Source organism: Sus scrofa, chromosome 7 (genome assembly GCF_000003025.6).
Source record: "Sus scrofa isolate TJ Tabasco breed Duroc chromosome 7, Sscrofa11.1, whole genome shotgun sequence".
Lineage (NCBI taxonomy): Eukaryota > Metazoa > Chordata > Mammalia > Artiodactyla > Suidae > Sus > Sus scrofa.
Genome location: NC_010449.5, coordinates 27,842,928 through 27,862,633, shown reverse-complemented (window position 1 = coordinate 27,862,633; position 19,706 = coordinate 27,842,928). Strand labels below are relative to the sequence as shown.

Sequence of the window (19,706 nt, the reverse complement as noted above, 5' to 3'; positions counted from 1 at the left end):
CTCCTTTCCCCAGTTCCCATCCATTCTAGCAAAAATCTGTTTCTTCTCTGAATCTTTGACCTTGTTTCTATATTATTTTGTTACAATTTGTTCATTTTTTTAAAGATTCCATGTAGAAGTGAAATCACACAGCATTGTGTTTCTCTTATTTAGCATAATATGCTCCAAGTCCATCCATGTTGTCCCATATGGCAAAAGTACATTATTTTTATGGGTGAATAAAACTCCATTGCTTAAAATGCTGCATCTTCATTCATCTCTTAATGGGCAGTTAGGTTGCTTCATGTCTTGGCAATTGTAAATAACACTGCTGAGAATATTGGTGTGCATGTATCTTTTTGAATTAGTGCTTTTTTTTTCAGACATAAACTCAAGAGTGCTCTTACTGTATCATATGGTAGTTCTATTTTTAAGTTTTGAAGAATCTTCGTATTATTTCCCATAGTGGTTGCATGATTTATATTCCCACCATTAGTGCATAAAGGTCCCATTTTCTCCACACTCTCTCTAACATTTGCTCTCTGCAGACTTTTTGATGATGTCTATTTTGATAGGTATGAAGTGGTATTTCATTGTGGTTTTGATTTGCATTTCTCTGATGATTAGTGATGTTGAGTATCTTTTCATGTGCCTGTTGGCCACCTGTATGTCTCTTAGGAAGAATATCTTTTTAGAAGTTCCCTTGTGGCTGAATGGCTTAAGGAGCTGGCATTGTCACTTCAGCGACTCAGGTCATTTATGTGGTACAGGTTCAATCCCTGGCATAGGAACTTCCACATGCCATGTTGCAGCAGAAAAAAAGAAAAGAAGGAAAATTTCTATTCAGATCCTGTACCAATTTTTAAAATCATGTCGTTTGTTTGTTTTTATTGTTGTTGAAGTTTCTGCGTATTTTAGATATTAACCACTTATTGTATATATCATTTGCAAATATCATCGCCCACTCAGTAGGCAGTCTTCTCATTGTTTTAATAGTTCCCTTTGCTGTGCAAAAGCTTCTCAAATCGATGTAGTCCCATTTGTTTATTTTTGCTTTTGTTCCCCCTGCCTAAGGATCCAAAAATATATTGCTAAGATTGATGTGTATTTCCTATGTGTTCTCAAGGTTTTATGGTTTCAGGCTTTGCATTCAAGTCTTTAATCCATTTTGTGTTTATTTTTGTGCATGGTCTGAGAGTGGTCCATGTCGAGTCTTTTGCATGTACCTGTCCAGTTTTCCCAACACTCTTTAATGAAGGGGCTTCTTTCTTCTCATCATGTATTCTTGCCTCCCTTGTCATACATTAATTGACCTTTTTGGGGTGGGTTTATTTCTGGGCTTGATCCTGTTCCGCTAATCTATATTTCTGGTTTTTTGCCAGTACCATATTCTTGATTACTGTAGCTTTGTACTACATTTGAAATCAGAGAACATGGTCCCTCCAGCTTTGTCTTCTTTCTCAAGATTGTTTTGGCTGTTTGGGGATAGAGAAAAATCTCATTGCAACATGAGTATTTTCAGAATTATCCAATTTATGGGATATTTAGTGAACTAAATATTAGTTATTTAGTTATTCACTATTAATTAAAATACTAATTTTAATTAATATTTACTGGATATGGAAGTTCCTGTCATGGCTCACTGGGTTACAAACTTGACTAGGATTTGAGAGGACATGGGTTAGATTCATGGCCTCATTTAGTGGGTTAAGGATCTGGCATTACTGTGGCTGTGGCATAGGTCACAGATGCAGCTTGGATCTGGCAGTGCTGTGACTGTGGTGTAGCTGGGAACTGCAGCTCCAATTCGACCCCTAGGCTGGGAACTTCCATCTGCTGCAGTTGAGACCCTAAAAAGCAAAAAAACAAAAACAAAACAAAACAAAAAAACCAAAAAACAAAAACTAGATAAAAATACTAAATCCAAAAAATCATATATTATCAACTGATAGCCTATGGTGCAAATGAGTAATATATGATTTTTAAAATGTTATCTCTGAACAATCTAATCTATTGAAAATGGTAATAAAACACATTGCTACCTTTCTGCTTTAAGAAACCATGCTGTCTAACTTGGCCACTGATGGAAAATGTCTCATTCCTCTCTTCTTCCAAGGCCTCTTTGCTTTCATGCCAAGTTGATAGTACCATGAAGAACATATATGGGTGTCCTTCCATGTAAGTACTGTGCATAATGACTTCTGGTATCCCCTTAGTAACACGATTCTCATGCTGTAAGGTGGGAGCTGTCTAATTATCTGTGACTCACTGAGACGGGGGTGGGGGTTAGGGTGGGGGTTCTGTCTACGTGGAAACACGGCTGTTGCTAATCCTCATCCTCCAGCTCAAAACTGGTGAGCAGGTCCGTGGAAGTGGAGCTTAGAGGCACCTGTAGAACAGGTGAGGACAGAGAATTTGACAGGGACACAATCAGGAAGAAATTTATGCCCTAATGAGTTGAGTATTTCTCCTTTTAGTAAAAATTACAGATCTTCAGAGCAAAATTATTCTATTTGCTTAAATCTGCATAAATGCTGCTACTTCAATAAAATAACTTTAGCTCATTCATTGGGAATCTCTTCTATTATTAAAAGCTAACATTACGGATTAGTTAAGAGCAAATATATCTATTTAGTAGCCTGGAATTAGATGTATTATGAGTGACTAGTTTTCAGAAGAAGGGAACTCTGGCTGTGAGAAAAGGAAATAAAGTCCTTAAAATAGGATACTGGAAAACAAAGACTACACTAACTCTGTTATGAATTGTCACTAAATTCTTTCTCATAAAGTGTTTCTTAATTTTGTCTGGTTCTTAAAAATTTATCTAGGCATTATGCTTACTCATTATAATTAAAATAAAGGTGATAAAGCAGTAGCATTGGAAATGCTCAGAGCTGAAAACTGAAGAGAACTCTTCTCATAATCAGTGCTGCCAGAGAGAGGTTGCAACCTTTTTCAAAATGATTTTTGTGTAGACGATAGCTTCCAAGTGTGTGAAGTTTATCTACAAGTATGAGTCTTCAAAGGGGTGGTGGGCATCTCCAGTAAAAAGGCCAGATGTCTCTTCTTTGGGCAGAAGAAGAGGAGCAGAGATGAAGGATAACTGCTTATGGACAGGGTAGGATTTCATTTTCTCTGGATCCCTGGGGAGTGAACACAGTGGTGCAGTTTGGGAAGAGGCAGAAGGTGGCCCACTCAGGTTCCATTCTGTCTAAATGCACAGCTTAGCTCAGGCTCCTCTGGTGATAAGATTTGGGTAATGGGACCAAGAATCATGCTGGATGAGAAAGTCATTCTTCTCTCTCTCTTTTCTTTTTTCCCGAAAGCACAAAGTACATAAATCTGAGTTTTTATGAGATTAAGGTTCATATTACTTCATTTGAGCCTCAAAGAGGGCTTTATAAGATCCATAGCAGTCTTTGCCTCTCACTGACATTAGAGCCAAGTCTGAGAGGCCAGACTCGGCCTGTACCCCAAACCTTCTGGACAGTGCAGCCCGGTTCCCTGCAAAGCTGCAGGGTCTTCACCTACACTGACGAGAGGCAGCCTCACCCTGTGTGCTGACCCCTCAGGGCTGCTTTGAAAATCACACCCCATCCCCAGTGCACCCTGACATGAATATTGGAATATGCGCACCAGGAGTTTTCTGAATTCTGGAATTATCCGTGATTATTTAACTTATGTTTTTAGCAATTCCTGGATTTTCTACCATGATCATTTATTTATTTATTTATTTATTTATTTAGAATCAGGAAAATATTCTTAGAATCCATGCTTTGAGTTGGTGCTTCTAGCAGGCATGATTGTCTCTCTCCTGAAACACATCCTGCTTCCCTTGTCTCTTGGAGCATGAGGCTGCTTCGCTCTGGGGCTGTGCTTTGGTGCCTGGGACCTCGGAAAAGGACCCGGGTCCCCCCTCTTCCTTCTGTCCCCTGTGAATTGGAGGCTTTGCACCCAATCTGCTGAGACCATTCCTGCAGGAACGCAGGTGCCCTTGAGCACTGCCTTGGGTGAGCAGTTACTCTGATGGAGCCTGGGCAAGGGCACCAGTGGGACCCCTGCTCAGTTCCATGAATCTCCACCTAGTTAAAAACTTGCTTGAGGCCAAGCCAGGTCGTCCCTGGGATGACAGAAAAAAGTGTTTCTTGTAATTACGTGAAGACTAGGAGATGGATGTGAGCTTATGCTTCTGGGAAAAAACAAAGTGCCTGCTCCATGACTTACATGTTTCAAAGAAAACTTGTTAGGGACCAGGATTAGTGAGAAGTTTGAAATTCTTGGGCAGGCCAGGAAAAGGGGAAATACAGAGCTGAATGAAGGTAGCTGTCCAACTCGTCAGCAGGCAGATGTGGATCTTCTCTTATTTCGTGAGGAAGTTGAGCAAGGGAGGAGGAAGATAAACTGCCTGAAGGCTTTCTGGCACTAACTTAATATTCACAGTGAGTTTTCAAAGTAAATATGATTTATTAAAGGACAAATAGGAGTTAGTAATAAAAAAAGGTTCAAATATCTATTGTAGAAGGGTTAAGCGCCTCATGTTCCTGTCAAATAAATCTGCTTTCACATTTATTTCCAATATTCTGATCTTTGATGGTTTTAATCAATCCAGACTGATAATACACTGTGCAACATGGGTTATGTACTAGTCAGCGTTCTAGAGCTTTCCATTTCCTTATCCATCTAAGAGCCCGATGGTAGGTTGATAATTGAGGTGGCTGGAATAGTAACAGCAGTGGCACGTTACTGCTTACTGTCTGTGGAGGAGAAATGCGTGAGGCTGGAATGGGGATCCAGATGCCAGAGTTAGATCCCAGGGACGGTGCTTGCATACTGTGACCTCGGAGGGAGTTTTTCACCTGCTGCACCCTCACCTTCTCTTCTGTACGGTGGAAATTAACCCCTGACCTAACAACAGTGGTTCTGAGGGTAAGTCCGTCTGCATCATCAAGGGCATGGAACACAGGAAGTGCTGAATGAAAAAGCCCCTGTGTCTCCCCCCGCTCCCCTACAACCTTCTTATTATCCATCTGCACTGCAGCCTCGTGAGGTAGATACTATTTTAGCCCCGTTTGGGGAGACTGAGGATTCAAGAACATAGATAACTACTTAAAGTTGCACAGTTGAGACGCATCCAGCATCTTTTGTCCTTGTGTTGCATAGTGTTTCTCTTTTGCACATCCTGAAAGCACAGCTGTGACTACTTTGGTCCCCTTCCCCCGACACCTGGATCATCACTGCTGCCCTTGGGCAGTTGTTGAGAAAAAATAAACTAAGGTGTTCAAGAGCAGACATAGGTGAGAAGCTGGACAAAACAGTAGCAGGTGACAAGTTTCCCTGGGTTACACACACATGGGCAGAGGTACCTCCTGTGCTGTTTAATGTCTAAGATTCTGTTTCAGCTCTGAGATGAAGGCTTTTGTTTCAGGGGTTTCTTGGTTGTTGTTGTTTTAACATTATGGTAGCCTTACTCCTTTTTACTTGAAAAATCGATATCCAATTAAATGAAACAATTTTTGGAATAATACAGAGAAATCACATACAACCCACAAACTTAAACTTTTTTACTTTTTGTTTTTCTTTTTTTGGCCTCTTTCTGTTTTGTTTCATTTTTGCTTTTGTTTTTGGGTAGGAACCATTTTTCATTGTAGTAAATGGTTAGGTTTAAGAATGAAAGAATTATTAAATGATAGTTCTGTGTGTTAGCTATTTGACCTCATGCAAATTTCTCAAACTTGAGCCTCGATTTTCTAAAATGAGAGTAACATCTAATTTTTTTTGAGATTCTAAATTATATTTTAGCACATTTTTACTTCCCAGGAATCAAAGTGCATTTTAATAACATTTAATAATTAATTTTAGAATTACTTTAAGTTGCAGAGATTATGCAGAGACTTTATACCTCACATTGGGTTGTTTTTTAATTTATGTGTGTGCAGAATTTTATTAAAGATTCATTTTACCAGTTTAAGCATGTGTAAAAAATGTGTAGGATGGTTTTCCCTGGGATAGTACAACAGGATACTCTATTCCAATACAGCACCAGGATGTAGGAATAAATTCCCAAAGGAGCTTGATAGGGATTCATAGGCAAACAGTCACTGTTTCTCTGGGAGTAAATAAACTATTGCATGGTTAAGAGGATTTAAAATAAAGTGAGCTTGGTTTGAGTTGCCTGATTTTGACCTCTGCCCTGCAAAGGCTGACTGAACAGGTTGGTTGTTAACCTGCCTTTCTTGGTGTCTTATCTGTAACATGGGGACACTTCCCTTTCTTAGCATCTTTGCATCTATTTCATGGTGTTGCAACAGGCTTGTATCAATCAGCAGTCAGAATAGTGTTGGTACTCACTTCACACCCAGTAAGTGGTGGCCTTTGCTGTTTATTTTCCTCTTATAGATCATATGGACTTCTGACTCCCAAACCCAAACTCTAGCCTCTTATTATTAACACATGATAGATTAAATAGAACTCTCTGGGTGGCCTTGGAAAATAATTAACATTCATCATGTCTATGAAAATGTGTGCTCTAAGCTTTCCAGTTACAGATGTATGAGAGGACTTGAAGATGGTCTATTCATCATTTGAAAACTAACTTTCTTTCTTTTTTCCTTTCTTTCTTTCGTAGTTGATTTACAGTGTTTTGTCAATTTCTGCTGTGCGGCAGAGTGACCTTGGCATACGTGAATACACATTCCCTTTCTTATAGGATCTTCAACCATGGTCTGTCCCAAGAGAGGGGATGTAGTTCTCTGTGCTGTAGAGTAGGACCTCCTTGCTTATCCCTTCTAAATGTAAGGGTTTGCATCTATGATTTTTCTCATTTGATAAATGCCGCCTTATGCAGTGATTTTGTCTGCATGGCCTTGAGTGGAGTTGATTAGCTTTCTCTTCTTCCTCCTCTTCCTTTTCCTTCCTCTATGGGTCAACTTTATTTACTCACATCATAATTCTTAAAAGAAAATAGAACCTAAGTGTCAAAGAAGTTTCCTTTTATTTTTATGGTTGTGCCCATAGCATGAGGAAGTTCCTGGGCCTGAGATTGAGCCCTCACCACAGCAGTAATGAGAGCTGCAGCAATGACAACACCAGACCCTTAACCCACTGAGCCACTAGGGAACTCCTCAAGCAGATTGCAAGTTGCACATCTTGTGGTTTTATTCAAGAGGTAGAAAGAAACAGAAAGAGAACAGGGAAACAGGGAGAAGGAGAGAGGGAGACAGAAACAACACCTTAATGCTTTTTCTGATCCTCAAACACACAACTCCCAGAGAAGGGTGGCAGTGACCAGGCTTTGGCTCAGCTGGCTCTTTCCAGCAGGGGCTGGGGGGTTGGGCGTGGGGTGAACAACTGTAAATATCTCACCGTGTCCATAATTTTGTGTGAATGTGCATATATTATATGTAATTCATATGTAAGCCTACTAAAGCAAAAAGTCTTCCCTGGTTAAAACGTGAAGATCGTCTTGGTACTTGAAAGCAAGTGTACCAAACACAATCCCAGAAATTACATTGAAGAAAGAAAAGTAGAAGATATTCAGCGGCCTCAAACATTTCGTAATGGGAGCTCCTATCACGGCTCGGTGGAAATGAATATGACTAGTGTCCATGAGGATGCAGGTTTGATCCCTGGCCTCACTCAGTGGGTTAAGGATCTGGCATTGCCACGAACTGCGGAGTAGGTTGCAGATGCGGCTCCAGATCTGTCATTGCTGTGGCTGTGGCGTAGGACTGCAGCTACAGCTCCAATTCTCCCCCTAGTCTGGGGACTTCCATATGCCGTGGGTGCAGTCCTAAAAAGGCAAACAATTTCATAATGAAGTTTGGGGTGCATAAAGCACACAGAATCAACAACCAGAAGGTTTTTTGTTAACGAATATAATGTTATATATGCTGTTTATGGTATATGTATTTATATTCTTGGATGAGGAGAGGAAGCCATGGAAGAATTTATGCAGGAAAAAAGCTACCCAGTGTTCCATTCTAAGGCTGTTACTGACAATATGTTTATATATGCCATTCTTGTTACTTTATCATTTTTTTATAGTCATGATCATATTTATATATATGTTTTGGTTTGTTGTTTTTACTTAACGTTTTAAAGTACAGATCTGTGATTTGGATTCAAGCTCTCAGCAGACCAACCAGGAGAAGACAAGGGGTAACTTGAAAGTTTTATGAGCCCTTCTTTTGAACTGGGTTTTTAAGAAATTGAATTACATTGGCTAGAGAGAAGAGAAACAGTCATGCTGTTTAAGTAATCAAAAGTACTGTCAAACAAGGTTTAAATCATTGTAACTTTCTTTATGTATGAAACTTTGGGACAAATTAAAAATAAAATCAGTAAATAAATATCCAATGGACTCATCCAGAGCCTATTAGGCACTATGGCTCATGCAAAGATGCCTTCCACAGCCCCTGGTCTCAGGGAGTCTATAATCAATTGGGTTGAAAATGATAGAACTGGTTAAAAAAAATTCCAATTTTGACAGTAAGCTTTAAGTGACCTCTTCAAGGTAATGAAGGCATCCTGGGAGGTGGCATTTATGGCTAAACGAAGACAAACATGTGAGTCTGAGATTGTCAGGAGAAGTTTTATTTGAAGAGGTGAGCTTTCTTAACGGGGTGTGCAGTGCAGAGCAGCAGTGTCTCTGGCTGGCGTGATGCTGGATGGGAGCAGAGACCCCAGAGAAGCAGGAGGCTTAGCTGCAAACTGGAGACCCTGACACACACCCTGCATGTGCCTGGCAGGGAGAGCATGGTGTGGTGGCCTTGAGCCGTGGGCACTTTTCGCATTGTTTGTCAGAGCCTCTTAAAAACTTCTCAAACTCGAGGAGGAGAACACATTTCTAAGACATTTATGACACCTCCCCTCTGGCTCATTGGTTGATTAGTAGTGGTGTGTGGAGTGCTCAGCCCAGAGGGTCCTCCTCCTTCGTGACAGCTGTCCAGCTGTTCAGCGATGTTCGCACACGTGCCCCTGAGAGATGGTGTAAATGGAATTGGATTTGAAAGCACGTTGCACATGCTGTCTTCCACGGCATTCTGAACATTCTCGTGGCTTGAAATATTTTTATTCTTATCTCTTTAAAACTCCACCGAGCATTTTCTTTCTTAATAATTGCGAGTTTGAAGTAAAAAGAGGATGCCTGCGTAGGTATGAGGAGCATCATCTTTCCCGTGAGGTGTGATTACATCAAACGTGAAGTGTGTATAACGTGTGGGGAAGAATTTTAGTGTCTGGAGTTGAGATTGAGTGGGCAACCTCCAGCCCATCTGTGGGGCTAATTGTGTTGCCCCGTTGTCATCCGAGTTTATTTAAATCCCCTAGCTTCCTTGGCTATTTCTCCTGACCTAATATTCTACTTATTCAGTGAAACAGAATTGTCATAAGAATCTCAGACTCTCTGGGTTTGAATCTAGGCTTGTCAGATGTGGCCTCTATGACAGTTGTAAAGCTCTCTGTGCCTGAGTTTCCTTATGTGTGAAAAGAGGGTACATATCTCAAAGGTATGTCTTAAGAATTAAATGAGTGACCAGTTATTCAAGCTAGAGCATGTGTGCTGGGTGTGTTTGTTAAATGGAAAAAAAACAAAAAAAACAAAACCACAATGCAAATGCCAGTCCACGTGCCATGGCCATCTTGTAACTTTCTCTTTTATTTATTTATTTATTTATTTTGTCTTTTTGTTGTTGTTGTTGTTGCTATTTCTTGGGCCGCTCCCGCGGCATATGGAGGTTCCCAGGCTAGGGGTTGAATTGGAGCTGTAGCCACCGGCCTACGCCAGAGCCACAGCAACGCGGGATCCCAGCCGCGTCTGCAACCTACACCACAGCTCACGGCAACGCCGGACCCTTAACCCACTGAGCAAGGGCAGGGACCGAACCCACAACCTCATGGTTCCTAGTCGGATTCGTTAACCACTGCGCCACGACGGGAACTCTGTAACTTTCTCTTTTAAAGTGATGTCAGCGTTCAGCAAAGTTGTAAAAATTGTAAAAACGAAAGTAATACAAGTATGCCCTTTGTCTAAATTCACATGTTTTTAGCATGTATCTGTCTCTTTACCTCTAAGGAGTTGACCAGATAGTATCCAGTATTAGGGCTGTTCTATTCCATACGTACAACTCGGTTGTCAACTTCAGTAATTTAACTTGGATGTAGTACTTTTATGTAATCCGTCATTCTTAATACACTTGTGTCTGGGGACACAGGCGTGTGCTTCATAGCAGGACAGGATCCAGCTCAGATGAGGCATTCCTTTCAAGAGGCATATCTCTTCAGCCTTCTTTATCTAGAACATCCCCATTGTCTTTGATTTAGATGACTGACATTTTGAAGAATATGGTGACACCAGCTTCCCCTTTAAAAAATGGAATCATCCTTATTTATTGCTTATTGTAATTTTTCCTCCCTTGCTTATCGTAATGCCTCTGTGGCGAGGCACTTCAGGTCCCTCTAGGTTTAACATCCATTCATAATTCATGTCTGATAAAATCTTTACTCTGATGATGAAAAAAATGATCATTTTTCATGCTCAGCATCCCTGATTATTATAGAAATGCAAATCAAAACTACTATGAGGGGAGTTCCCGTCATGGCGCAGTGGTTAACGAATCCGACTAGGAACCATGAGGTTGCAGGTTCGGTCCCTGCCCTTGCTCAGTGGGTTAAGGGTCCGGCGCTGCCGTGAGCTGTGGTGTAGGTTGCAGACGCGGCTGGGATCCCGCGTTGCTGTGGCTCTGGCGTAGGCCGGTGGCTACAGCTCCGATTCGACTCCTAGCCTGGGAACCTCCATATGCCGCGGGAGCGGCCCAAGAAATAGCAACAACAACAACAACAAAAAATAAATAAATTAATTAATTAATTAAAAAAAAAAACTACTATGAGGTACCACCTCACACCAGTCAGAATGGCCATCATTAATAAGTTCACAAATAACAAATGCTGGAGGGGACATGGAAAAAAGGGAACCTCCCTCCTACACTGTTGGTGGTAAATTGGTGTGACCACTATGGAAGACAGTATGGAGGTACCTTAGAAATCTATACATAGAACTACCATATGATCCAGCAATCCCACTCTTAGGCATCTATCCAGATAAAACTTTCCTTAAAAAAGACACATGCACCCGCATGTTCATTGCAGCACTCTTCACAATAGCCAAGACATGGAAACAATCCAAGTGTCCATCGACAGATGATTGGATTAGTTAGATGTGTGGTATATGCACACAATGGAATACTACTCAGCCATAAAAAAGAACAAAATGATGCTATTTTCAGCAACATGGATGGAACTAGTGACTGTCATACTGAGTGAAGTCAGTCAGAAAGAGAAAGACAAATGCCACATGATATCACTTGTATCTGGAATCTAATATAGGGCACAAATGACCCTTTTAACAGAAAAGAAACTCATGGACATGGAAAACAGACTTGTGGTTGCCCAGGGGGATGGGGAGGGGGAGGGAGTGGGGTGGATTGGGAGTTTGGGATTAATGGATGCAAACTATTGCCTTTGGAATGTATTAGTAATGAGATCCTGCTGTGTAGCATGGGGAACTAAATCTAGTCACTTATGATGGAGCATGGTAGTATGAGAAAAAGGAATGTATATGTGTATGTGTAACTGGGTCACCCTGCTGTACAGTAGAAAATTGACAAAACACTGTAAACCAGCTATAATGGAGAAAAATTTTTTAAAAACTGATCATTTTTATAGCATTCCCTGCACATGTACCAGCCAGCCCTCAGCACCCTGCTGGAAGCCAGAGCCTTTGACCCCTTCCCTCCCTGCTTTCCTTCCCTCCTTCCTTTCTTCCTCCCTCCCTGTATGAACTCTGTTTTTCCACATTTGAAATCAACGTCTTTATATATTTCCTAAATTAGGTTACAGAATTACTCCTTAAAAGTTACCTATTTAAGCAGAACTTCTAAGACCCTTGTCTAATTATACTTAGATAAATTAAGACTAGCATATTCTGACGTTTGTGTTTTATAGATTTATTCACAGGGATTATCATCAAGAGCAGACATGATGCCCATATACAATCTACCCCGCTTTATAATCATAATTATAATTATAGGGTTTTGTCAGCAGTCGCTGATCTGGAGGAAGTGCTCTGCCCTCTTTTGTACACCTGACAGGAGAGTCAGCATGCATTTTATATTCCCTGGGGTTGTCTTTGGAAGATTTTCTGATGGCAGACCATTGACCCTGGAACCATTTCCATTGATTATCTTAAGAAACAACAAAAGTGTTTTCTTCTCATTTAATTTCTAGTCCTCAGTGCAAGACTAAAGTGCTACAGTTAATACAAAGATAATTAAAAGACAACATGTGAGTAAAATTGGTGCCTCAGTGGAACTTCTGAACATCAGAGGAAATTGCCTTCTTAAATGTGAACTTTAATTAAATAAATTTATCATATTAGTTGTTTGAAGCAAGGCTTTTTTATGGGAAATGGGCAGCATGGACTTAGTCATTAGCAGAGACTGGAAGAGCATGTTCTTTTCATAAATATGAAAGCCACTTTTCTGAATTATTCCACATGGAGAATAAGCCCTTCATAGAAAAATAGAACATGTGTAATGTATTGGTTTGCACGTGGACAACAGGATGGCAGATTTCACTATGGGTCAAAAATCAGCCTGTTCCCACAAACTGTTGGGGGGTGGGTGAAGTGAAAATTAAACTTTGTTTTTGGTTTTATTTTAATATGTTTCCTACATTGGTAATTGCCATTTACTCTTATTCTATAATGTATTTATGAGAAAAGAGAAAAATAGACTAATATTTTTGCTAATATTGCATGGCTGATTTTGAAAAATTAGAGTAATCCTTAATTATATCATTAGCTGTATGAGATTTCAGTGCATTCATGTGTGTGATTTATGACAAATGTCTTATAGTCTTCAGTATATTTCCTTAGAAACTGACATGTAAAGTAACTCTGAGGTTGAGGTGCTGTCAGAGCTTTTCCAGATGTACTTTGAGAATGCTGCTGAGGGAGAAATGCAGGTTGAGATCGTCCTTAAGACTATATGGATTTTTTTTTTTTCATTTTAGGCAACACCCATGGCATATGAAAGTTCCCAGGGCAGGGGTTAGTTGGAGCTGCAGCTGCCAGCCTACCCACAGCCACAGCAACATGGGATCTGAGCCTCCTCTGTGACCTACGTCACTGCTAACAGCAATGCTGGCTCCTTAACCCACTGAGTGAGGCCAGGGATTGAACCTGCATCCTCATGGACACTGTGTTGGGTTCTTAACTCACTGGCCAAAACGGGAACTCCGATTTTCTGTATTTTTGATCATTGTGACTGTAAATGAATGAGTAGTGACATATACATATAGAAGTAATTATGGCAATTGGGCAATAGTGGAACATTGTCACTGAGAAATTTTACACATTTAGTCAATCAGTTACTTTAGAAAAGTTACATGTAAATGGCTGAACAGATAAGTTTAAAGCTTTCTTCTGTTCTTTCTTTCCTTCTTTCTGTCCCCGCCCCCACCTCCCCTCCTCCTTTCTGTCTTCCCGGGCAGTATAAGAAATTACCCCCAGACCTAGTGGCTTAAGACAAAGTATGATTTGTTACATCTCACAGGTTCTGTGGGTGAGGTCTTGGGGACCGCTTGGCTGAGGGTTCTGGCTCATGGTTTCTGGGCGTCTGCAGTTAAAATCTTGCCTGGGGCCGCAGACCCGCTTGCACATGTGGGTGCTTTTGATGGAAGGCCTCAGTCCTCGCCAGAAACCTCCCTGCATGCTTCCCGGGCCCTCAGCATGTGGCAGCTGGTCTCCCCAGAGTGCGTGATGCCCCAGACCAGGGGGACGCCCTTGCGGACACCTCACTCCCATGCGATTGTTCACTCTTAGGACACGTTTGGTCCTGTTGGTGTATCTCACTTTGCACTGTGGAGAACGTCTAGCATATGCAGAGAGCATGCTGTGTGCTCAGCCTCCAGGAACCTTACCCAGCTCCAGCAGGTGTTACCCCTTGGACACTCTTGGTTCATTTTGCCTCCACCTTTTACTCTTTTTAAAGTGGATTGTTCAGCACTGAGTTATAATAGAGTGATGTCTCAATTTTTCTACCCTTTTTTTTGGTAAGTGTATGTGTTGGAATGTGAGGGATTGTTTACCCCAAAATATTACGTTTAAGAATGATAGTACTGGAGTTTCCATTGTGGCTCAGAGGTTAAGAACCCGACTAGTGTCCATGAGAATGCTGGTTCGATCCCTGGCCTTGTTCGGTGGGTTAAGTATCCCTGGTTGCTGTAGCTGTGGTGTAGGCCAGCAGCTGCAGCTCCTATTTGACCCCTAGCTTTGGATCTACCATATGCTACAGATGTGGTCTTAAAAGGAAAATAAGAGAATGATGGTATTGGAGCTGGTTTCGTTCTGTCTTCTCTTTATCCCAAGTCCTCACATTTAAATGCCCCCCTTCTCCCTTTCTCTTTCGAATGCTCTTTATGCATGTCCTTGGTAGACCTCAGTTCTCCTGTGATTCTTTCCCCTGTGAAACAGCATGCTTACCTTGCCCTTTGGGGTTTCCCTCAAAGTAAAATACAGCCATTCAGTTGGACTCCGCACTACATACTTGAAGTTGAAGACATAATGTCATCAATAAAAACGAGACTGGAGCAAGTATCTTCCTTGGTCCAAGTTTAAAACAAAAATTCTTCTTGGTATTAGTAGTTTTAGCTAATTCTACTAATTACCCATGCTCTTGTGTTAGTAACATCTTAAAAAAAAAATCGTGGAGACAATGGATGATAGCATAGATGCAACCATAATTTACGATTTTTTTGTAACTCAGTTTTTTTTCCTCATTATAGTTGATTTACAGTGTTCTGTCAATTTCTGCTGTACAGCAAAGTGACCCAGTCTCTCTCTCTCTCTCACACACACACACACACACAGAGACACGCATGCGCGCGTATAATATTATATGTTCTTTTACTTACATTATCCTTCATCATGTTCCATCACAAGTGTCTGGATATAGTTCCCTGTGCTATACAGCAGGATCTCATTGCTTGTCCACTCCAAATGCAGTAGTTTGCATCTATTCGCCCCAGACACCCAGTCCATCCCACTCCCTCCCCCTTTGCAACCACAAGTCTGTTTTCCAAGTCCATGAGTTTCTTTTCTGTGGAAAGGTTCATTTGTGCATATTAGATTCCAGATATAAGTGATATCCTATGGTATTTGTCTTTTTCTTTCTGACTGACTTCACTTAGTATGAGAGTCTCTAGTTCCTCCATGTTGCTGCAAATGGCATCACGTCATTCTTTTTTATGGCTGAGTAGTATTCCATTGTGTATATATACCACATCTTTATCCACTCATCTGCTGATGGACATTTAGGTTGTCTCCATGTCTTGGCTTTCGTGAATAGTGCTGCAGTGAACACAAAAACCAAGCAAGAGGCATAACTTTCCCAGATCTTGGATAATATTACAAAGCTGCAGTAATCAATACAGTGTGGTACAGGTTCCAAAGCAGACATACAGACCAATGGAACTAGAACAGAGAACCCAAAAATAATCCCAGACACCTACAGTCAATTAATCTTTGACAAAGGAGGCAAGAATATAAAATGGGAAAAAGAGTCTTTTCAGCAAGTGGTGCTGGGAAAACTGGATAGCCACATGTAAATCAGTGGAACTGGAACACACCCTCACACCATGTACAAAAAAAACTCAAAATGGCTTATTAAAAATAAACTCAAAATAGACTTAAACATAAGACAAGACATCGTCAAACTCCTAGAAGAGAACATAGGCAAAACATTCTCTGACATCAACCTTACAAATGTTTTCTTAGGTCAGTCTCCCAAGGCAACAAAAATATAAAGGAAGACTCATTTTACAACAAAATAGGGAAACTCTTCTTCACTTTCCCCAAAACTTTAGTGGACTTGAAAAATGGAGTTATTCTCTATGGAGTCCTTCAGGTGGGAATTAATACTTTACCTACAGCGTCTTTATTGACAAGAGAAGTGAGAGTATTGTAATCAACTCCAGTTTTTTTCTTTTTTCTTTTTTTTCTTTTGCTATTTTAGGGCTGCACTTGTGGCATACGGAGGTTCCCAGGCTATGCGTTGAATTGGAGCTACAGCTGCCAGCCTACGCCAGAGCCACAGCAATGCAAGATCCCAGCCATGTCTGCAACCTACACCACAGCTCACAGTAACACCTCATCCTTAACCCACTGAGCGGGGCCAGGGATTGAACCCACTTCCTCATGGATCCTAGCCAGGTTCATTAACTGCTGAGCCATAAGGGGAACTCCTCAATTCCAGTTTTTTAGTAGTGTGAGCTGAAATTTTTTTTTTTTTTGTCTTTTTGCTATTTCTTTGGGCCGCTCCCGTGGCATATGGAGGTTCCCAGGCTAGGGGTCGAATCGGAGCTGTAGCCACTGGCCTACGCCAGAGCCACAGCAACGTGGGATCCCAGACGCGTCTGCAACCTACACCACAGCTCACAGCAACGCCGGATCGTTAACCCACTGAGCAAGGGCAAGGACCGAACCCGCAACCTCATGGTTCCTAGTCGGATTCGTTAACCACTGTGCCACGACGGGAACTCCTGAAATTTTTTAAGTAACAATTACATGCAATGTGTTTATACCTTTTGTCTCTTTTGAGTGGGAATTGCTCTATGAAATAGGGAGAATCCTTTGCTTTCTTTTATAAATGCAGAATCTGAGGTTTAAAGAACCTAAGAGAAAGGTCTTCTAGACCCCAGTAGCCTCCATCCTTCATAACTTTGTTATGCATAAGATTTGTAAGGTATTTGGTACAGTTGATCTCTCTAATTAAAAAACATAGGTTTTGGCCTCGCTCAGTGGGTTAAACTATGCCTTGAACTGTGGTGTAGGTTGCAGACATGGCTCGGATCTAGTGTTGTTGTGGCTGTGGTGTAGGCTAGCAGCTGCAGCTCCGATTTGACCCCTAGCCTGGGAATTTAAGTATGCTGCAGGTATTGCCCTAAAAACACCAAAAATAAAATAAAAATTATTTCAACCAAATCTTTTGGCCTAGGACTCAGTTTTTCCTCAGAAAAACTTAAAATAATTCACTGTTGGTAATTATTTAGTGTTGCCACATTTTAGAACTTGCCTGATAAATTCCATATATTTTATTAGTGCTTTATATTTGATTAATATATTTGATTAAAATTGAAATCATTTGAGGGGGCATGACAGTATAATATTTTGCTTTACCAAATTAAGGAAAATATTTAAAGAAAATCAGAAGTCACTAGGATATGTATAGACATATTTCTCTGAAAGCTTCATTAAAGATACATGAGGGTTCATTTTTCTTTTCCTACTTTGTCAGCATTTGAAAATGGCTCTATATCTTTCTCCTGAAAGCTGACTTTGATTAAGTGCCCCATATGCTATGCACTGAAAAGTTTCTTACTTGGTAAAGCAGGATGTTTTAAAGTTGTATGCGGTAGATTGCAAAGAACAAGACCAGAATCCCTGTTAACATCTCTCTCCGGTCCAGCAGATAAGACGGTCTGGGAAAGCACACTTGAAAAATGAACTGTTAGCAGCAGGAAAGAAAGGAGAGTAGGGGTTTTTCTTGTACAGGTTTCCTGGGCCTATTTTAGCCGAGACTACATTTTCTCAGGTGTAAAATCATGTCACTCCAGCTAGCTGGTATAACTTGCCGAATAGTCAGAAAAGGTCTCGTCCATGTCATTGGACCTCTTGAGCCTGGCAGTGATTTTTGTCCTGGTTCTCTGGATGTTACAACCCTCTCTGTCCTTTTTTTTTTTGGAGACAGTTCACTATGACAAGAACCCTTTATTGTCATAGTCATTCCTCCACTTTTATGAAACTTTTTCATGGATCAAACAAGGTTAATAATACTTATGGGGACCATTTTAACACTAATTTTTATGTATTAAACAATTAATTATGTTAAGATTTGTAAGATCTCCAATTAGAACATGTTATTTGGCCGTGAGTCTGTATATGTGTATGTGTGTACGTAGATGTTGTGACTGTCATATTTCTAGAAACTTTTCTCAACAGATAGGTATTGGCACATAATTTCTATTTGGTATTTACAATATAGATTGATGCTTTCAAGATGTACGTTGATATTGCGCTGATTCTTGCCAACAATTCTGTCAATAATCACATAGATTCAGGACAAAGCTTTGCTTTCAACCGAAAATGCTTAAAGTAGAAACAGAAGTAAAATCGAACGTAATTATATGATGTTGAGTTTTCCGAAGAGTTTGGCCACAGTTTTAAATTTACAGGAACTGCATCGAAAACGATATTCAATAAAGTCTCTTGCAGAGTAGTGAAACCTGCATAGCATTAAAACTTTGGTTAGAATTTCCTTTTTTAGGCTATCTAGGCCACAGAGATGACATTTCTGAGAATAAAATCCTAGAAAAGCAACCAAAAATATGCATTTTAAGGAAAAGAGAGTGGCAGGGGCATGGAGAAGGCAGCCTTGTAAGCGTGAGCAGGATGACCTGATGTGCACTTCCCACCTTGCATTCAGCTCTTTGGTAACCAGTCCTCAGAAGCCTTCCACCTGCATGAATATGTTGTCTGTGTTTGTAGTTTTCTAGTATATGAGGAGCTTGGGAAGAGGCCATAGACATGAAAGGCCATAATTCCCATCCCCTCCTGAGCAGAAAGTCAAGTCACTTCCTTGTGTGAGCAAGAGTTGAATGGGCCCTGTGGCCTGGAAGACCACAGCCTGAGGTAGTGAGGTGCAGACCCCTTCGCAGGCACTGCCCCTTACTATACTTTCTGAGTGCAGACTGCTCCAGAGGCCAGGGCTGAGACATGGCCAGGCAAGTGCAAACTGCTGCATTCCAGAGAAATTATATTCAGAGATGTGGGATTTGTATGCAGATATGCGTAGTTCAGAGATTTGTAATGAGATCTTTAGAAACTGATGAAAAATCTGTTGTTGAATCTATTTCTATTTACCAGTCTACACTGGGTCACTGGATTGATAACATGGCGACTCAGTTCACCTGCCTACATAGAAAGATGTTGGATAGCAGAAAAAACATGTTTCTTCCCTTTTAAAAAAAGATACATTAGAGAAGTTGATTTTCAATAGTATTACTAGTATTAATATAGTATAGTAATATTAATATACTATAGTAACATTACTATAGCAATATTGCATTGATAGTTATATCAATACTATATTACTTTCAGGTGTATAACATGGTGATTTGATATTTTTACAGGCACACCATACAAAGTTATTATAAAATATTGACTATATTTCCAGTGCAACAGATTTTTTCTTTGTACCTGAGCTATGCTTCCTGTGAGGTCCAGCTCAATGTCTTTAATTTATCCTCAAAGTAGTCTTTTAATAGCCACTTAACAATGCTTCCGTGCTTCCCTTATTACCTTAGTGTTGGCACTTGGTGCACTTCCTTATTTCTTTCTCTACCTTTGCTTTTTAAGGCACAGTAAGACTGTGGAGAGATACCACAGCCAGCCTGATTTCACATTCCTCAAATCCTTTTTAATCACTACAGTTGCCTAACAGTGGAGGGATCCATATAAAAATAGGCTAATCCCATCCAACTTTTCTGAACTTAGACTCTTTCTGATATATGTAAAGACTTTTCCTAACATGGAAAAATAAGGAAATATTGCAACTTGTATTTATGATAGCTAGCAAAACCTAATTCAAGAAATTAATGAAGCAAAGAAAAAG

General features: G+C 40.5%; 1 protein-coding gene across 6 annotated transcripts in view; it reads left to right on the top strand.

The window, feature by feature from the left end:
- KHDRBS2 (KH RNA binding domain containing, signal transduction associated 2) overlaps positions 1 to 19,706 on the top strand; it is a 546,959-nt gene that overhangs the window by 32,939 nt on the left and 494,314 nt on the right. The gene's annotated exons all lie outside the window — the stretch shown is intronic.